Source organism: Sus scrofa, chromosome 2, assembly GCF_054392235.1.
Source record: "Sus scrofa isolate SSC_HxYL_T2T_F1_AM1 chromosome 2, Sscrofa_HxYL_maternal_Yorkshire_Landrace_v2.0, whole genome shotgun sequence".
NCBI classification, from domain to species: Eukaryota; Metazoa; Chordata; class Mammalia; order Artiodactyla; family Suidae; genus Sus; species Sus scrofa.
The window spans coordinates 103,901,070-103,922,154 of NC_139384.1; the positions used below are offsets into that span (position 1 = coordinate 103,901,070).

General features: G+C 33.8%; 1 long non-coding RNA gene across 8 annotated transcripts in view; it reads right to left on the bottom strand.

Moving 5' to 3' along the window:
* The window catches only part of LOC110259771 (uncharacterized), a 548,103-nt gene that overhangs the window by 504,283 nt on the left and 22,735 nt on the right, over positions 1 to 21,085 (bottom strand). For all 8 annotated transcript variants that reach the window (XR_014838230.1, XR_014838226.1, XR_014838228.1 and 5 more), the window contains exon 3: positions 19,845 to 19,973. This is a non-coding gene — a long non-coding RNA (uncharacterized LOC110259771). The remainder of the gene's footprint in view (positions 1 to 19,844; positions 19,974 to 21,085) is intronic.

Below are 21,085 nucleotides of genomic sequence, written 5' to 3' on the forward strand. Positions count from 1 at the left end.
TCTTTTGCCCATTTTTCAACTGGGTTGTTGGCTTTTTTGCTGTTGAGGTGTATAAGTTGCTTGTATATTTTAGAGATTAAGCCCTTGTCAGTTGCATCATTTGAAACTATTTTCTCCTGTTCTGTAAGTTGTCTTTTTGTTTTTGTTTTGGTTTCCTTTGCTGTGCAAAAGCTTGTCAGTTTGATGAGGTCCCATTGGTTTATTTTTGCTTTTATTTCTGTTGCTTTAGGAGACTGACCTGAAAGTCCTAGCCACAGCCATCAGACAAACAAAAGAAATAAAAGGCATCCAAATAGGAAGAGAAGAGGTAAAACTGTCACTGTATGCAGATGACATGATACTATATATAGAAAACCCTAAGCACTCATCCCAAAAACAACTCCAATTGATAAACAAATTCAGAAAAGAAGTATATAAAATTAACATTCAGAAATAAGTAGCATTTTTGTATACTAACAATGAAATATTAGAAAAGGAATACAAAAATAAAATACCTTCTAAAACTGCACCTCAAAAAATCAAATACCTGGGAATACATCTGACCAAGGAAGTAAAAGACTTATATGCTGAGAACTATAAAACATTCATCAAGGAAATTAAAGAGGATGTAAAGAAACAGAAAGATATTCCATGCTCCTGGGGTTGGCAAAATTATATTGTAAAAATGGCCATACTACCCAAAGCAATCAGAGAACCCAGAAATAAACCCAGACACCTATGGTCAATTAACCTTTGACAAAGGAGGCAAGAACATAAAATGGGAAAAAGATGGTCTTTTCAGCAAGTATTTCTGAGAAACCTGGACAGCTTCATGTAAATCAATGAAACCAAAACACACCCTCAAACCATTCATGAAAATAAATTCAAAATGGCTTATATACTTAAATATAAGACAATACACCATCAAACTCCTGGAAGAGAACATAGGCAAAACATTCTCTGATATCAACATTACAAATGTTTTCTCAGGTTGTTGATTTTTAAAATGAACTTTAAATTTCTAAATTCATAGCACAATTGTGACAATAGCACAAATAATCCTAATACATTCCACATCTAATTTCTCATATTATTAGCATCTTACATTAGTATGGTACACTTGTCACAAGTGAATGAACTAATGATCCAGTATTAATGCATTCCAAATTTATTCATATTCCTTAATTTTACTCTATGTCCTCGCTTCTTTCCAAGTTCCCATACAGATTACAACATTATATTTAGTCATTATATCTAGTTAGGCTCCTCCTGGCTGTGGCAGTCTCCCCAACTTTTACTGTTTTTTATGACATTGACAGTTTTCATAAGTACTAGTCAAGTATTTTATTTTCCTCAGCTGGGAATTTTCTGGTAGTTTTTCACATGATTATACTGGGGTTATGGATTTTCAGGAGGAAGACTACAGATTTAAAGTGCCATTTTCATCACATCATATTGAGAGTACCTACTATCAAGATGATTTATCACTGTTGAAATTAACACTGGTAACCTGTCTGGATAGTAGTTATCAGATTTCTCCACAGTAAAGTTATTCTCTTCCTTCACTTTCTATACTATACTATTTGGAAAAAGTCACTCTGTGCCTCAACCTGCAATTAATAAGTAGAATTACACTCTTTCTCTTGGTGGGTAAAGTATTGTAGGTGGTAAAATATCAATTATTTGAGATTATTATTCATGGAAGACTTGTCTCTACTCCCAATTATTTACATCAATATGGATTCAGGTATATTTATTTTAAACTTTGAGTTATAACACACCACTACTTTATTACTCAAATTGTTCCAACTTTGGCCATTGGGAGCTCTTTGATTGGCTGCTTAACTCTTTCACTCATCACTGTGATCTGTTTAATTTAGTGTGTTTTATAAACTTCCTTACTTTCTGGCATTAAAAAATAATTAAGGATCTTCTTTTTTATTTTTTGTTTTCTTTTTATGGTTGCACCTGTGGTGTATGGAAGTTCCTGGGCCAGGATTTGAATCAGAGCTGCATCTGCAGCCTAAGCCCTAGCCACAGACACTGCAATGCTGGATCCAAGCCACATCTGTGACTTACACCACAGCTTGTGGAAATGCTGGATCTTTAAGCCACTGAGAGAGGTCAGAGATTGAACCTGCGTCCTCAAAAATGTGTAGCCACATCCTCAGGGAGACTACATTGGGTCCTTCACCCTCCGAGCCACAGTGGGAACTCCAAAGTTCCTCCTGTTTGTTTTCTATCTTAATCCTGGAATTGGCCACTTCTTGGAGTTCTGGTTCCTTCTACTGGGGAATGGTATTAGAAACCAAGACCCATACACTAGGTATCCTAGTTACTCTAGGATGACTGTCTAGGCCCAAGGTACATTTATATTTGCCACAACTCACACTACTATACCTCAAAACTTTCCTTATTCAAATAAAAATCATAAAAAGATAGTTAGTTCAGATACTATAGAGAATTACTGACTACACAGAATTTGGAACTGTATGTGTGAAAATAAATATTTTATGGGTATGCATCAATTTTAGAATTGCTTTCTATTTAATAGAACACTAATTCTGAAAGGTAGTCTAGCAGAATAGTTAAATGTGAGTTCTGAAACCAGAATTCAAATATTATCATTTGTTAATATTGACAATAGCCATACCCATATTGGTAATTAGAAAAACATTTATTTCATTACTCTACAAATAACTTGATGTTTTAGTGATTCCATCTTTCTTGACATTTTTTGCTTTTATATCTATATTACACAAAATTCCAAACATATTCAACCTTAAAATTTAAGAACATCTATCATCACATAAATAACATTTAAATGATTCTGAATATTTCTATCTGAACAAAATAACTTATTATTTTATTACCCATTTAAATTATAATATGATAATCAATAATATATAGGCAAATGTTATTAAAAAACTCCTTCTGGACTTAAAACATTATCTTGTTTCCCTAAAAATATACTGGTTACCTTTTTCTTTCTTGTTGTTTTTTGTCTTTTTGTCTTTTGAGGGCTGCACCACCCGCAGCATGTGGAGGTCCCCAGGCAAGGGGTCCAGTTGGAGCTACAGCTACTGCCTACACCACAGCCACATCAATGCCAGATCCGAGCCACATCTGCAACCTACACCACAGCTCCTGGCAATGCCGGATCCTTAACCCACTGAGTGAGGCTGGGAATTGAACCCACAACCTCATGGTTCCTAGTCGGATTCGTTAACCACTGTTCCACAACAGGAACTCCTGGTTACCTTTCTTAAATATAATTTAATTATATATTAAAGTGTTGTTCCATTGCACAAGTAAATGATGTTTACATACTTCACAAATTCCTTTTTGAAAATATATATAATATTTCTTACTTCCTGTACTAAAAACTTTTTAAAAGGTAAAATACTATCAATACTTAATTAATGGAAAATTTCACAACAACTCATACTTCCAAAAAATCCAGGTTAATTCTATATTTTACTTATGTGGATTTAATTTCTGACTAAATGTGCATTCAGGCCTCTTCTAAAAAAATTTTTAAGTAAAAGATCATAAATTGGATAGCAAATTTATATTTTTGTGTTATATTACGTTGTGTCTTTTTAGTACTGTTCTAAACCTACTAGTGAGTTGAGTCAAAAAGCTAATCAATTCGGGCAAATACTTAAGTTTACCAATGTTTGCTTCAATTACTGAATCACTAGATTGTTTCAATATTTTGTAGACACATCTCAAATGTTAAAGGAAAACACGTTTACATCTGTAATCTCTTTGACAACTGAGCAACTTATACACTTGATTTTTCCCCGATGTTATTAGAGGGAAAGAGTAGTTGAAACAGCTGCAAAAATGGCCTAATTATGCTTATAAATCTGCTGTGGGTTAACTTCTGAATGAATATGTTATAAAACATTTTGCAGATATGAAGTGCCAGTGTAATTCTAAAGATGTGGCTGGCTCTTATCAGTGCATCTGGAATGAAGCAAAAAGATTTGGACGGGGTAAAAGCCATAAGCCTCATTACAATACCCTCATGTGTTCTCCTTTCCAAGTGAACAAATATCCAATCCAATGATTTCAAAACCTCAAATAAAAATTGTGGATATGAACTGAGGCAATGACCACTTGAAAACAAAGAAAGCAAAAAATTAATTATTATAACAAGGTAAAAAAAGCAAAACTTAGTCATTTTTTAAGTACATGTACACACAAATTCATGTAAACACAAATACACATACAATAACGAATATTCTAGAAAAGAGTTGGCAAACTTTTTCTGTTAAGAGCCCAGTTGTAAATATTTTATTCTTTTTTAAATTATTATTTTTTATTACTCAAATTAATTTATCACATCTGTAGTTGTATAATGATCATAACAATCCAATTTCACAGGATTTCCATCCCACAACCCGAGCACATCCTCCCTCCCCCGAAACTGTCTCCTCCAGAGAGCATAAGTTTTTCAATGTCTGTGAGTCAGCATCTGTTCTGCAAAGAAGTTCAGTCTGTCCTTTTTTCAGATTCCACACGTCAGTGAAAGCATTTGATGTTGGTGTCTCATTGTATGGCTGACTTCACTTAGCATGATAGTTTCTAGGTCCATCCATGTTGCTAAAAATGGCGGTATTTCATTCATTTTAATGGCTGAGTAATATTCTATTGTGTATATGTACCACATCTTCTGGATCCACTCCTCTGTCAATGGACATTTAGGTTGTTTCCATGTCTTGGCTATTGTAAATAGTGCTGCAATGAACATTGGAGTTATATGTGTCTTTGCGAGTCGTGGTTTTCTCTGGATAGATGCCCAGGAGTGGGATTGCTGGATCAAATGGTAGTTCTTCTTTTCCAATTTAGATTTCTTTTCTTTCTTTTACTTCTCTGATTGCCGTGGCTAGGACCTCCAGAACTCTGTCGAAGAGTAGTGCCAAGAGTCTTGTTCCTGATCTCAGTGGGAATTCTTTCAGCTTTTCACCATTGAGAAATATGTTAGCTGTGGGTTTGTCATATATGGCCTTTATCACATTGAGGTAGGTTCCCATTATGCCCATTTTCTGAAGGGTTTTTGTCAGAAATGGGTGTTGGATTTTGTCAGAGGTTTTTTCCGTGTCTATTGAGAGGATCATATGGTTTTTATTCTTCAGTTTGTTAATGTGGTGTATCACACTGATGGATTTGCAGATATTGAAGAACCCTTGCATCCCTGGGATAAATCCCATTTCATCATGATGTACAATCCTTTTAATGTATTGTTGGATGTTGTTTGCTAGGATTTTGTTAAGGATTTTTGCATCGATGTCCATCAGTGAAACTGGCCTGTAATTTTCTTTTTTTGTGTTATCTTTGTCTGGCTTTGGTATAAGGGTGATGGTGGCCTCATAGCTTGGGAGTGTTCCTTCCTCTGCAAGTTTTTGGAATTGTTTCATAAGGTTTGGTGTTTAGCTCTTCTCTAAATGTTTGATAGAATTCTCCTGTGAAGCCATCTGGTCCTGGACTTTTGTTTGTTGGAAGTTTTTTAATCACAGTTTCAATTTCAGTTCTTGTGATTGGTCCATTATCTTTTCTATTTCATCTTGGTTTAGTCTTGGAAGACTGTACGTTTTTAAGAATTTCTTTAAGGTTTTCCATTTTATTGGCATATAGTTGCATATAGTAGGCTCTTAAGATCCTTTGTATTTCTGTGATGTCCGTTGTTACTTCTCCTTTTTCATTTCTAATTTTATTGATTTGAGTCCTCTCTCTTTTTTGCTTAGCCAAACCCCTAAGTCTGGCTAGGGGTTTATCAATTTTGTTGATCTTTTCAAAGAACCAGATTTTCATTTCATTGATCTTTTCTAAAATATTTTATTCTTTTGAAAATACTATCTGTGTTATTTACTCGATGCTGCCATTACTATGTAAAATCAGATATAAACAACATTTATTTTTTATGATATTTTATTTTTCCATCATAGCTGGTTTACAGTGTCCTGTCAATTTTTAACTGTACAGCAGGATGACCCAGTCACATACATATTTACATTCATTTTCTCACATTATCATGCTCCATCATATGTGACTAGATATAGTTTCCAGTGCTACACAGCAGGATCTCATTGCTTATCTATTCCAAAGGCAATAGTTTGCATCTATTTACCCCAAATTCCCAGTCCATCCCACTCTCTCCCCCTTCCCCTTGTCAAACACATGTCTGTTCTCCAAGTCCATGAGTTTCTTTTCTGTGGAAAGGTTCATCTGTGCCATATATTAGATTCCAGATATAAGTGATATCCTATGGTATTTGTCTTTCTCTTTCTGACTTCACTCAGTAGGACAGTCTCTAGTTCCATCCATGTTACTGCAAATGGGAATATTTTTTATGGTTGAGGAGTATTCTGTTGTGTATTAACACACACACACACACACACACACACACACACACACACACACAAATTTTCCTAATCCAATCATATGTCAATGGACATTTAGGTTGTTTCCATGTCTTGGATCTTGCAAATAGTGCCGCAATGAACATGCAGGTGCATGTGTTTTTTTCAAGAAAAGTTTTGTCCAGATATATGCCCAAGGGTGGGATTGCTGGGTCATATGGTAGTTCTACATATAGTTTTCTAAGGTACCTCCATACTGCTTTCCATAATGGTTGTACCAGCTTACATTCCCACAAACAATGCAGGAGAGTTCTCTTTTCTCCACATCCTACCCAGCATTTGTAGATATAAACATTTAAATGAATTCACATGGCTGTGTCCCAATAAAATTTTATTCATGGACAATTGGAATAATTTCCAAGTCTTAGAATATTTTGTGTTTTAAGATTTTTTAATCATTTAAAAATGAAATGTCACTCATAGCACATGGACTATACAAAAGAAGGTGGCAGTTTGGCTTTGGTACCCATGCCCTCATTTGCCAACCTCTGTTTACAGTGACTACCAAAGGGCAAATTTTATTTCATGAATGAAGAAAAATAGCATTCATATATCTCTGATTTGCTCTCACCAACTATAATTATGTATTTTTCCATTTTCTTGTATTTTTTACTTTCAATAATAATGACCACAGATTTCATCACTATTATTTTCCATTTTGTTCTCTTGGTAAAGTCTTTTATTCCCTCTGAAATGCAATCTTTTTCTAAGTGGGAAAACAATAACTAATGCAGAGTTACTGTGAGGATAATAGTATCTAAACAGTGATCAATAAAACACTCAATAAATTTTAAGAAATGATTATAAAACTTGAGGTTCACATTTTAATTCACATCATGCAATAGTATTTTATGATATTTGCCAATCAATTGTGGATTAAATAACTGTTATCTGCTTACTGAAGAACTAGCCACTGGCTATACTAAAAACATTAGATATATTCCATTGCTTTTATTGAGAGCTCACAATCTAGTAATAAGGTAAAGAGATTTATAAAATATGAATTTTTATAATATGGAATACTTACATTTATATAATTCTAAAAATGTACCATCTTTGTCAGTTACAATAATTACTAAGTACATTAAATCTACTTCATAATATTTATTGCTATATCTAGAGATGCATACGTAATGATAGAATTTACTTTCAACAGGTTGATTAAATTATAAATTATTATTTTCTACTCTCCTAAATTAATAAGGTACTAAAAATACCCTATGTTATTAAAATAATAAAAATATCAATGGAGAATATTGCTACTGGAGAGTTGACTGCTTATATACTTTATAAATTTGTTTTATCTTAATATTTAAAATACTTTGATTCAGAGAGGGGTTTATTAATTTAATTTTATTAAGAATATATATAAAACTTGGAGTTCCCATCATGGCACAGCAGAAATGAATCCGACTGGGAAACATGGGGTTGTGGGTTTGCTCCCTGGCCTTGCTCAGTGGGTTGGGGATCCAGCGTTGCTGTGGGCTGTGTTGTAGGTCACAAATACAGCTCAGATCTAGTGTTGCTATGGCTGTGGCCTAAGCCGGCAGCTGTGGCTCCGATTGGACCCCTAGCCTGGGAACCTCCATATGCCGCGGTGTGGCCCTTAAAAGGACAAAAAGACAAAAAAAAAAAAAAAGAATGTATATAAAACTTAGTATTCCATTGTAATAGCTAGTCAAAAGAAGTATTTAAGTTAGAAACCATTTCTATTGACTACCTGCTTGGTACACATTCAACAAAAGTATACTACCTCTATTTTTTCTTTTTTTTTTGCCTTTTTAGGGCTGCACCCATGACAAATGGAGGTTCCCAGGCTAGGGGTCGAATCTTGAGCTGTAGCTGCTGGCCTACACCACAGCCACAGCAATGCCAGATCCAAGTCGCATCTGCAACCTATACCACAGTTTGTGACAACACAGGGTCTTCAACCCACTGAGCAAAGCCAGGGATGGAACCTGCATCTTCATGGATACTAGTCAGATTCAGTCCTGCTGAGCCACAGTGGGAACTCCTCTATTTTTTCTTGATCTTGCCAAAGATATAGGTTCTCTTTTTACTCTGAGTAAAATAAGCTCATACAATATGGTATCATTGGGGGTAAGAAAGATTAAAAAAATGTACTGTAATTGAAAAAACCATACCTATCAATTGTAGATAATGAAATATAGCTGCTCTCTTCTAAGTATGATCAGAGCAAGATCCAATACATATAGATTTTAAATGCAAACATAAAATCTCTTGGATTATCATATCAAATTATATCAAAAGTATTAAGACAAGGAGAAAATATTATAGTATCACTTATCAATGATAAAGTATTATATATGAATGGAAAACAGAGTAGAGATAACCTCGAAGGATACTATTACTTGTAAACAAACATAAATATTGCTTCTTTTTTAACAAACCATTTTTACTAATAGAAAAGAATCACATGCTTATAATGTATGAGAGTGGATTTTATAAATAATGAAGTTATATTGCAGATCAAGGTGAAATATATAATTTGTTTAATAAATGTTGTTATATATTAAATTATATTTCTTCAAAACTCATATGTTAAATACCTAAACTCCAATATGAATATTTTAGAGATGGGGATAACTTTAAAGAGTTACATAATTAAGTTTAATGAGGTTATAATGGAGTGTGCCTAACTTAATATGGCTGCTATCATTATAAGAAGAGAAAGAGACACCAGGAATATGCATACACAGAGAAGGCCTGAGAAGGACAGCTAGGAGATGACCAAGGAAAGAGGCCTCAGGAGAAACTAATCCTGCCAGCACCTTGAACTTGGTTCCAGCCTCCAGTACTGTGAGTAAATAAAAATTTCTATTGTTTAAGTCACGCAGTCTATAGTATATCTTTCATGGCAGCCCTAATAGACTGCACATGGTTTGGGGAACGCTTTATGGGAGAAAAACAAAAATGGTCATGCAATACAGACCAAAATGCAATTTCAGCTTCCACTGAATGCTAATTAGGCAATTTGGATTGACTCTTCCATCAGAGAAAAAAATGTATAAAATTATTTGTCTGTAAACATTAAAGATCTAAGAAAATTGTGAAATAATTACTCAAAAGAGAGGTTCTGGGGGAAAGAGTCCAGCATTTGGGACTCCTTTACCCATGAGGGCATAGGCCACTGCTAAAGAGAAAAGGTAGGAGGCAGATCTTTTCATAGTTAAACCTCAAAGGACTAGAGGAATATGTTTTTTTTTTTTTCTTTTTTGATTTGGTTTTTGTCTTTGGTGAATGCCCTCTCAATTTAATGGAGGGTCCTCAAAAGATGGAGCATATGAGCTTATAATTTGTATGTTTAAGATGATAAAATACAAGTTTATAAATTTCAACAGAGAATTAAAAACTATGAAAAAAGCAACCCAATAAAAATTTTAACATTAAATGATAAACTATCTGAAAGTAAGATTTTTTTGGGGGGATCCCATTGTGACTCAGTGGTAACAAAGCAGACTAGTATCCATGGGGACAGGGGTTCAAGCCCTGGCCTTGCTAGTGGGTTAAGGATCTGGTGTTCCACAAGTTCTGGTGTACGTTGCAGACATGACTTGGATCTGATGTTGCTATGGCTGTGGCATAGGCTGGGCAGCTACAGCTCCAATTTCACCTCTAGCCTGAGAACTTCATATGCTGTGGGTGCAGCCCTAAAATTAATTAAAAAAAAGACAAAAATTTTTTGGATAGTTTTAACAACATATTAGGCAGATATAAATATAGAATTAATAATTTGTATTTAATATGTTGTTAAATTGGGACTTCCAATTCTCTATAAAACAAAGAATAATAAGTAGAAGAAAAACATACAAAGTAAAGCTGAAACAGATAAAGGATATTTTTGAAAGTTAGCAAGCACAGAAAAGAAGGTAAGAGACTTAAAATACATGAGGAGGTTCAAACAAGCTTAGCTGAAAATTAGAGATTCCAAAGAACAGAATAAAATAAATTAGTATCATTATTTGAAGAATTAAAGGAAGAGAATTTACCAAAGTTGATGAAAAACAAATGCGCAAATTCAGTGACCTTTACCTACTGAGATGGGAAAAAATTTAATTTATATCTTATCGTTCTATGATGAAACTGTTCAAAATAAAATATTAAAACATTAAAATAATTGAAAGAAAATTAGAGATATTGCCAAAAACACAGAAATAGACTGGTGGCAGAAACAATAGCAGTTATAAAACAGTAAAATGCTATCAATGTACTGGATTAAAATATTTCCAGCTTAGAATTTTATACTATTAAATATATTTGAAAATATTTTAAAATGTAAAAATTCAATGAAATAAAAAGTGAATAATTAATACACTTACTAAACTAACTGCAGTCCTAAAAGTCCTAAAATGTTCAGTAAGTAGAATTATGCACACACATATGACAGAAATAAAAGATGCACATATGTTAAGTTTTTCAAATCCTTTGCATTATTGCAAAGAGAGAAAATGTATGACTAATAAGGGAAAAAGATGATTTAAGAATGAGTGCTATAATTGGATGCATAAGCATTAAAAATAATTTATAATTAACAGTTTAATTTAGGTGTAAAATAAAAATAAAGGAGAAGAAAAAAGCATACTGCAGATAGAATAAATGAAAACTTTTTAGAGAAGCAGTAAATATTAATCTCAATATGTCAATATGATATTAATGTAAATTATATAATTCCTTTTAAGGCCTAGATGTTCAAATTTGATGAAAACAAGAAAACACAACTATCACTATTTATGAGAACACTCCTAAAACATAAGGTTATGAAAGAGATTTTATTGTTTCCTAGGACTTCTGTAATAAAAGCACCACAAAGTAGTTTTCTTAAAACAACAGAAATTTATTCTCATAGTTCAGGCTAAAAGTCTGACATCAAGACTTGTAGAACCATGCTTTCTCTGAAGCCTCTATATCAGAATTCTTCCTTGCCTTTTCCTAGCTTCTAGTGGTTGCTGGAAAACCTTGTTATTCCTTGCCTTGCAGATACATCACTCCAATAACTGTCTCAGTCATTAGATGGAATTCATCCTGTGTATCTGTCTACGTCTAAATTTCTCACTTTTTACAAGGACACCAGTTATGCATTCAAGAGCCACATTATTCCTACATGACCTCATCTTAACTTGTGTACATGTGCAAAGACTATTTCCGAGTAAAGTTATTGTCTTAGTTCATTGGGCTGCCATGACAAACTGCCATGGTCTGCATAGCTTAAGAACAAAAGAAATCAGTTTCTCATAGTTCTGCAGGATAGGAAGTCCAATATCAAGATGCCAGCATGGCTGTTTTCTGGTGAAGGCATTCTTCCTTGTTCCTAACTGGTACTTCTCACTGTGCTCCCCCAGGTGGAAGTAGCAAGGAATCTTTCTGGATTCTCTTTTATAAGAACATTAATCCTATTTATGGGGGCTCCCATTCATGATCTAAGTACTCCCAAAGGCCCCTACTTTTAATACTATCATCTTTGATGGTTAAGATTTCAGTATATGAATTCTGAAGCAAGATAAACAGTTAGACTATAAACAGAACATTCAAAGATTCTGGGTGGCTATGAATTTGTTGCGGGGGTAGGGAAGAACTATTCAATCCAAAACAGTCCTTTCTTTAGCTCTCAAATATTCATCTCCTTCCTGCCTGCAAATTACATACACCCTATATCAATATTCCCTCAAAGTTATAACCCACTCTATAATTAACTCTAAATACAAAATTTCATCTAAAAATAAACTTGAAATAAATAAAATTGGTAGAATATCAAAAAAGTAAACACACAAAGAAGCACCTCAAAATTCAGACAAAAGTATAGAAAATTACACCAAAAAATGTCTAAAACATAAGTTGAATTGATAAATTTCTAGTAATACTGATCAACATTAAAGGGAGATAAATTTTAAATATCACACATGAAAGTGAGGATATCATTAGAGAAACCTAACAAATGTTAAGAGGCTAATTCAATACTATTAAAAGAAAAGTTATGATAATTAATATGAAAACTTAAAATAGAAAAATTCCTTGAATTTCACTAATAAACAACTGATACAGTATGAAACCATAAATCCAAGTAGCCCCTTTTCTTTGAAAATAATTGAATTATCAAAATTTTCCTGCTAAGAAAATACCAGTTTTAATGGTTTAACGGATAAATTTTGTCAGACATTTAAGGGAAGATAATACCTATATTGTACAAACTCTTTAAAAGATGTGTAGTGAATGGAAAACTTCCCAAATCATTTTATGTGGCCAAAACAATTCTGATACCACAGCTGGGAGACATTTCAAGACATTATAAACCAACTTTCTTTGATGATCAATAATCCTTAAAATATTTTAGTAAATGAATCTGGCAGTATAAAATTTATAAAATATTCTTACAAATAGCATTTACCTCAGGAATGCAAGCCTGGATTAATATTGGCAAAGTGATCAGGATAATACTCTACACTAATAGAATTTTTAAAAAAACATGATTTTCAAAATAGATTCAGAAATAAAAACAATTAACACAAATCATTACCCATATATGATTAGAATTCAGAACACTTAGCAAAGAAATATCAAACAGGAGTAACTCGATTTGATTAACTGAACTTGTGAAAAATCTACAACTATCATTCATCTTTCTGTAGATTTGTTCTTCACTGTATACACATATACTTTGGCCCACTAGAACTCAATAATTCATTCTTTCATTGCCCAAATTTTAGTCCACAGGAAAATATGGTTGAACCACAATTGATCAGAGCATTAGCACTAAACCCCTGCCACGAGTGGCTTCTCAATTATGTAGTCTGCTATGTACACAAAATTGCTGAGTAGATTATCTTAAAGGGAAATAAAACCCAGCTGCTATACTACTGAAATCTGAAGTAAGATTAATGATTAAATATCAAATTAAATACCTCCTTATCAGAGGTGAATCATAAAGATTGCAATGATCACAAAATGTTTTAGAAGTCAGAAGGAATGTCTCTTGAATAATAAAAGTTAAATCCAACATCAAATTTACACCTCTAGTCTTTTTTTTTTGTCTTTCCTATGGCCGCACCTGTGGCATGTGGAGATTCCCAGGCTAGGGGTCTAATCTGAGCTGTAGCCACCAGCCTATGCCAGAGCAGCAGCAATGTGAGATCAGAGCTGTGTCTGCGACCCACACCACAGCTCATGGCAACGTCAGATCCTTAACCCACTGAGCAAGGCCAGGGATCGAACCTGCAACTTCATAGTTCCTAGTCAGATTCATTAACCACTGAGCCACGACAGGAACTCCTAGCCTTTCTTCTACTTGGACTGACATAGATATTATTATTATTATTATTATTACTATTGTCTTTTTATGGCCACCCTGTGGCACATGGAAGTTTCTAGGCTACGGATCAAATCGGACCTGCAGCTGCCAGCCTATGCCACATCCACAGCAACACTAGATCCCAGTCATATCCACAACATAGGTGGCAGCTTGGAACAATGCCAGATTCTTAACCCACTGAGTGAGGCCAGGTATCGAAGCCACATCCTTATGGACTCTAGTCGGGTTCTTAACCCACTGAGCCACAATGGGAACTCCTAAACTTTTTTCAAAGCAGGCTTAATTGCAAGCATTAGAGTGTAACTAATTTTCCCACCTTTGATGATGCTTACAAAAATAGCCACTTTAGGATTAATAATTTGTTTCACCATACTGAAAAAAATTTTGTGTAGCAGAATGCTTATCTGTATCTAGGATCAATGAAATAGAATGTGAAATAGAATGTGATTATAGTAGTTATTTATAATACTCTTATACCCATGTAAGCACTCTTTTAGAGATGGACATTCCTTTTCCCAATGACATTTTGCAAGTTTTGCTATTTCTACTAGTATTATATGTTGGTTAAATACAAGGTCACTGTAGAAAAAGTAGCTAGGAAACATTTATCTTCATGTTAAACATGACAAAATGGTATTGTTTCTGAAAGATAATAATTAGCTCAGAAATTTATGAAAAGAAATGGGTCAGTTTCTGTTTGGCAGTGAACTTTAAATTTCATCTTTCTCCAGCTCTAAACAGCAAAGATTGAATATTTATAGAAAGCAAATAGTTGATGACATTTATTTAATTTTAAGCTTCTAAAAATTATTTTGTTGTAATTTTTCTCCAAGATACATTTCTTTCTTTTATTACAACCTAAACAAATACAAATTTAAAAATAGACTAGCACAGAAATATATCTAAAATTCTGTAGTATTTAATTTTCTCTCTCATCATGTTGAGTTGCCAATTATTATAGAGATGGCTATGTTTTAAATAAATTAGTAGCATAACTTAATTCACTATTATCCTAAAATCTGTAAGTTTATCACTAAGATATTCCAAATTATCTGACTTAGAAGAATAAACCTGATATGAAGATATTTTGTACATGTAAACATATTTATGTTCTATATAATATGAAGAGGAGATTCTAGAAGAAAGTAAAAGTACAGTCAGTCATTAAATACTGCTGCAGAATAATCTTGGGCAAGGTGATTTTTGCCTTCCCCACTCTTTTCATTTCTTTTTCCCTTCCTTCCCCTTCCTTCCTTCCTCCTCCCTCTTTCCCTCCCTCCCTCTAATCCTTCCTCCCTTTTTTTTTTTTTTTTTTTTGTCTTTTTGTTATCTCCAAGGCCACTCCTGTGGCATATGGAGGTTCCTAGGCTAGGGGTCTAATCAGAGCTATTGCCACCAGACTACACCAGAGCCACAGCAACGTGGGATCCCAGACGCATCTGCAACCTACACCACAGCTTACGGCAACGCCAGATCCTTAACCCACTGAGCAAGGCCAGGGATCGAACCCACAACCTCATGGTTCCCAGTCGGATTTGTTAACCACTGAGCCACGATGGGAACTCCCTTCCCCCCTTTATACCTTACTTTTTTTGACTTGCTGTCAATAATGTAACCCAAACACTAAAATATGAAAATTAAATTCTATTGACTAAAAGGAAAAGCAAAAATGTTAACCTGCACAAAATCCTTCACCATTTTTACTTTTACTTTTCTTCTGCCTCATTCTCATGGTGTCTCTGGACATTAATTTTTTTAGACATGTGTGATAGGCCTCGGTGATAGTATTACTGACCTCTGTTTGGAATAGGACTTGTATGCATTAAGACCACTGCCTTAACTGCTTATTTTTTGCTATAAAGGAAGCCATAAAATTTTCAGTTTATTCACGAAGCACAATCGGAAAGGGCATGGTGTGCCTTTACCAACAACCCTGCATCTTAGTAAACAAGTCCAAATCTTTACAGGACTCCTCCTCCACTGTTGATCGTGAGAGCAAAGGCATATTTTCCTGTACTCTTTTTTGCATGTATGCTTCATTAAATGCTTTAAGTTTTCTTTACTTTTTTTTCTAAGATCCAGGAGAGTGTTAGTGGTGGTGTTATAGAGGGTGGATTTAATAACAAGTCTCAATTATTATCTTTGATTTACAGAGATAAGGATAAGTACCAATTTGGGTATTTGACCAGTATAGAGGAGTATAGATAGTTGATCCATAATATATTTGGAATCAATGCATACTAATAGTTTAAACCATGATCAATAGTAGTACTAGAAATTTTGATTTATAAGAAAGAGAAACCAACAATGTATTCTAAAAAGAAAAAAAATTTCAATACATAATCAAACATCTATGTTACCTTTTACAATTCTTCTAATCAGACAAAGGAATTATCTACAAAGAATTAATCTGCATTAGTTCACTAACTGAAAACATACAATTTAAGTGACTTGGTAGTTCCATGAATACTAAACAAATAAGCATTTAAATTAATAAAATTAGGGAGTGAGTAGGATGAGCTTGGAGTTTGGGGTTAGTAGATGCATACTACTATATTGAGAATGGAGAAGCAATGAGGTCCTATTGGATATCAAAGGGAAATATATCCAATCTCTTGGGATAGACCATAATGGAAGACAGTATAAGAAAAGAAATGTATTTATATGTATAACTAGGTCATTTGCTGTACAGCAGAAATTGGTACAACATTATAAATCAACTATAATAAAATCAGAAATAAATGCTGTACAGCAGAAATTGGTACATTATAAATCAACCATAATAAAATCAGAAATAAATAAACTCATATAGCATCTACTAGTGAAGATAAGAAATGTGAAGAACTTGCAACAAAGCAGTTAATTTGTGCTGCTAAATGAGTGACAACATAAGCAAAGAAAGAGAGGAATGCAAATGCAATTCTTTTTTAAGAAAACCACGGACTTTTGCTGCAAATAGAACATAGGGAAGACATTGCAATTGAAATCTTGAAGGCGAGTTTACAGTCAGATAGTAGAAAACATTGAATGCAGTGTAAAGGATTTTGGATTAGAAAAAAGGTTTGGTAAGGGGAGTGCTATGTCCAAATACTGGTTTAGAAAGAAAACATTGGCTAGCTTATGAAACATGGTGTAGAATGAGTACAAACAGGCAAAATGGGCATTTTTCTTGAGCTCAGGTGAGAGATCAAACTGAAATAGGGCAGAAATATTTATTTTACAATTAAAATGCAGTCCTGGCAAAATTGAAAGGAGAAGGGGATGTTGATAAAGAAGAATGTGTGGGAGTGATGCAGTTTACCTACACAGACTGGAGAATCTAAGGAAATCCAGAGGTTGGGGTGAAAATTGAAAAAGACAGAAAAGTAGATAAAGGAAGAATAGAAAATCATAATTGATACTTTCCTGTCTTCAAGTAATTATTTTGGACCATATACATTTTTTTCTGAAACAACTTACTCCCAATCGTCTGCCCTATTGGGTGATTATGTAGTATCACAACTCAGCAGCACTACTTCCAGAAGCTTTAGAGTCTAACTAAATTGTTTTCCTGAATTCAGTCCTTTTTTTTTTGACCGTACACATTAAGCACTGCTGTAAAATTGGTTTTGTTATTAGCCTAGGGCTTCTAGTAAGCACTTTTGCTTTTTTAAAGCGTGACTATCACAGACCCTTATGCCCTAAGTAATTGAGATATCAGTATAGCCTTAATTTTATTCATGGAGATTTACATTCAATTTCTATTAACCTTAATAGGAAGCCATTACCTAACTGGCACAGAGATTGGTAATTCAGAATAATTCAAAATAGAGTTACTTCATTTGATATTTTCTGTTACAAATGTCAACAACTTCCATGTAAAACTAAGTATGCATTAAGTTACCTAGTCCCAGGTAATTTTCTAGCTAAGCAAAACTATTCATTTTATAGGATATTTTAATATTAAAAAATGAATCCTTTAAGGATAAGATATATTTTTAATTAAAAAAAATTTATTTTAATACTCAGTTTTTAGAATTATTTTCAGTAGTGTCTATTTAATAACCTGAGAAACAATCTAAGGGAAATTTTCTTCTTGATACCTGAATATGAATTCAAGTAGCAAAAATAGACATCATCAGCACATATTAAATATAAAATTAAACATAAAACCTTGCTGTTAACATTAAAATTTTAAAATATACTTATGAAGTTATATTATTTGGGTGATTGAATCATATGAATTCAAATATATAAGATAGGAAGCGGAAATAAATCAATTTGAATTTAATTTGTAGGAGAAACATTAAATTATCATGTACATGTATAAACTTGGACAATGTCAGTTCATGTTCATCTATGATTAAGGTAGTTGTAGAAAAAGAAACCATTATTAATATCACATAAATTCTATATCAATGTTTAAATTTGTGTATTTAACCAACATTTACAGTTATGTTTTCCAAGTATTTCTGGCAGGATTAATTATTTATGGAATAACTAGTAGAATTATATCCCACCTTCCACTTGCTACATAGTCCCTGCAGTAAAATTAGGATAGTGAAAGCACAAAGCCTCTATTCCTAGAAAAATGTTATCAATACATATGTGTGTATATACACACACACATACTATTAATACTGGGCACATTGCCAAAATTTAATACCATTTTAATGTTGTAATAGAAATATATTAATTTGCTCAAGCTAGTGTTTCAACTGTACTCTAAGGACAACTTTATGAAAAATCAATGAATGGGCCTAATATTTAGCAGTGTTTGTATTGAAAGTAATCTTGGCTCTGATAATCATTTTGCTTTTCAGATCACATGTGTGATTTGGGTAAGAGGTGGAGAAATATGGAAGTGATATAGAAAGGATCACCGACTTCTGGGCGCTCAGCTCTTTGGGGCTTTTGTTTTAGCACATGTCCCATTCAGTAGGTCTGGGGTAAAAGATCTAAGACTACCTTTCTTTCAGCCTCCCAGGTAATGCCAATAATGTTGGTTTAAGTTCTCTATTTTGAGTAGCAAGTCCATTTCTCCTAATTTACCAAGTGAGTAAATAAGCTTAGAGAATCTTTTGATTTCCAAAGATCATTATATCTATAATGGGAAGATCCAAAACTATAGTTATTGTTATTATATTAGTGACTTGCTAATGTTCTTTATTTTTCTCACATTGTTATATCATTATCTTTGTCACAGAATTTATATTTGAATTTAATTGACTTAGGTTGGAACAAAAAAATTCATTGTAAGTTACTTTCTTCAATAAGTATATTCTTAGCAGATGGAGTAAGCTAGGCAGAGTGTTGACAATCCGTGGCAAAAATAAGAAATTAAACCTAAAACAGTGTTTGGAGGAATAGTAGCCTATAACAACACTGATATCTTATTTGCATCTGGGCCATGGCTGGCTTAATATAGAAGCATTGCATTGTGTCTCAATTGTGGCATGATGATTCAATTCAACTGGCACAAAAATTTCATTTGAATCTAATCTTTAAACCTTTGTACATATTTCCTCTTGTGAGTTTAGTCAACCATGCCAAATCACTGCAACAGGTTCCCTACAGGTATAAAGATTTTCTTTAGCATGTATAATGAAGTTCATTGTGAATTGGAAAAAGGTTACTGCTAGGTATGCCAGCTTGCTTTAAGTTAGAATGAAAAGACATAGATGGTTGATTTGTACTGATGTAACCTCTAATTTGATTATGTTTCATTCTTTCCAAAAGCTTTTAAAATGTGTTGTGGAATGAAGCTGGATGATTACACATTGTCTTCCACTAATAATACGTGCAAATTCAGCACATTTTAAAATCCTGCATGAAAGTGTCAGTGTAAAGAGTGATATTGATATTATCAACAGTGGTGCATTTCAAGGAGAAAACAAAACAAGAGATAAATGGAAATACAGTTTGTTTGTTTGTTTGTTTGTTTGTTTGTTTTGGCTTTCAGGGCAACACCCAGGGCATATGGAAGTTCCCAGGCTAGGGAGTGAATCAGAGCTATAGCTGCCAGTCTATCCTACAACCACTGAAACACATGATCTGGGACGCATCTGCAACCCACACCACAGCTCAGGGCAACACCAGATCCCCCACCCACTGAGCAAGGCCAGGGATCAAACCTGCATCCTCATGGATAGTAGTCGGATCCTTTTCCGTTGCACCACAATGGGAACAATACAATCATCTTCTGAATAGACTTTTTCTTGGGGGAAATTTCCACTCATGTTTTCTTAAAGGAACATAGTAACCTAGAAGTCAGAAATAAGTGATGGTCTGTAGTAGTTTGAACTGTTTGTCAAGAAATGGGCTCATTAGTACATGGAAGTCTCTAAGTAATGTTAACTACCATGCAAGCAAGGATCTGAGTCCTGGCATCTCCTATATCATCCATTTTCACACTTGGCATGAGAGACAAAGGCACATGGCTGACAATAAACAATATTTAAAAGCTTTTTTTTTTTTTTTTAGTCTTTTTGCCATTTCTAGGGCTGCTCCCATGGCATATGGAGATTCCCAGGCTAGGGGTCTAATCGGAGCTGTAGCCACTGGCCTGCACCAGAGCCACACCAACATGGGATCCAAGCCCACCTGCAACCTACACCACAGTTCACGGAAATGCTGGACCCTTAACCTACTGAGCGAGGCCAAGGATCAACCCCGCAACCTCATGGTTCCTAGTCAGATTCGTTAACCACTGAGACACCACGGGAACTCCTGAGTGTTCTTAATGTCTCTTCCTTTCCACAATTTTGGCTGCTTAGGCCCCTGTACTTGGTTCAGTTCTCCCAATAACATTCAAGTTCTGGGTTTTTCTGATCTTCTGATTCCAAATTAAGACAGGACAATTGTCTTCCATCTTTCCAACCTGATTTCCTGTTGACAGATTAATCTGTTCCAATGCATTAGTTGTTCATACTTGTACTTGTTTTTATCAAGTGAAGTTATGGAATATACAGTTTTGATAATGATACAAAATGCTGGATTTAGACACCATGATGTATTACTCTTTCATTCAATATCAAAATATTTATACTGTGTACTTAAGATATTTAACACATGCTTAGCAGGACTAAAATTACGGTGGCAAAATATAATATTTAATGTCCCTTACAACCTAGAAAGTAACATTAAACACAAAAATTTCAGGCATTTTACAAATCTATTGGGAAATCCTATATTTTTATTTTGGGATGTTTGAGCACCTGTAAATTATAGTTAATACATAATAAACTATAAGTTGTGTCTATGCATTAAGACTGCTTCCATGGACAAGTAAAAGATTTATATGAGTCATGATTTTGGTTTTTTGGGGTTTTTTTGTTTTTTATTCTGGGTATTTTAGTTTTACAATTAACACTGA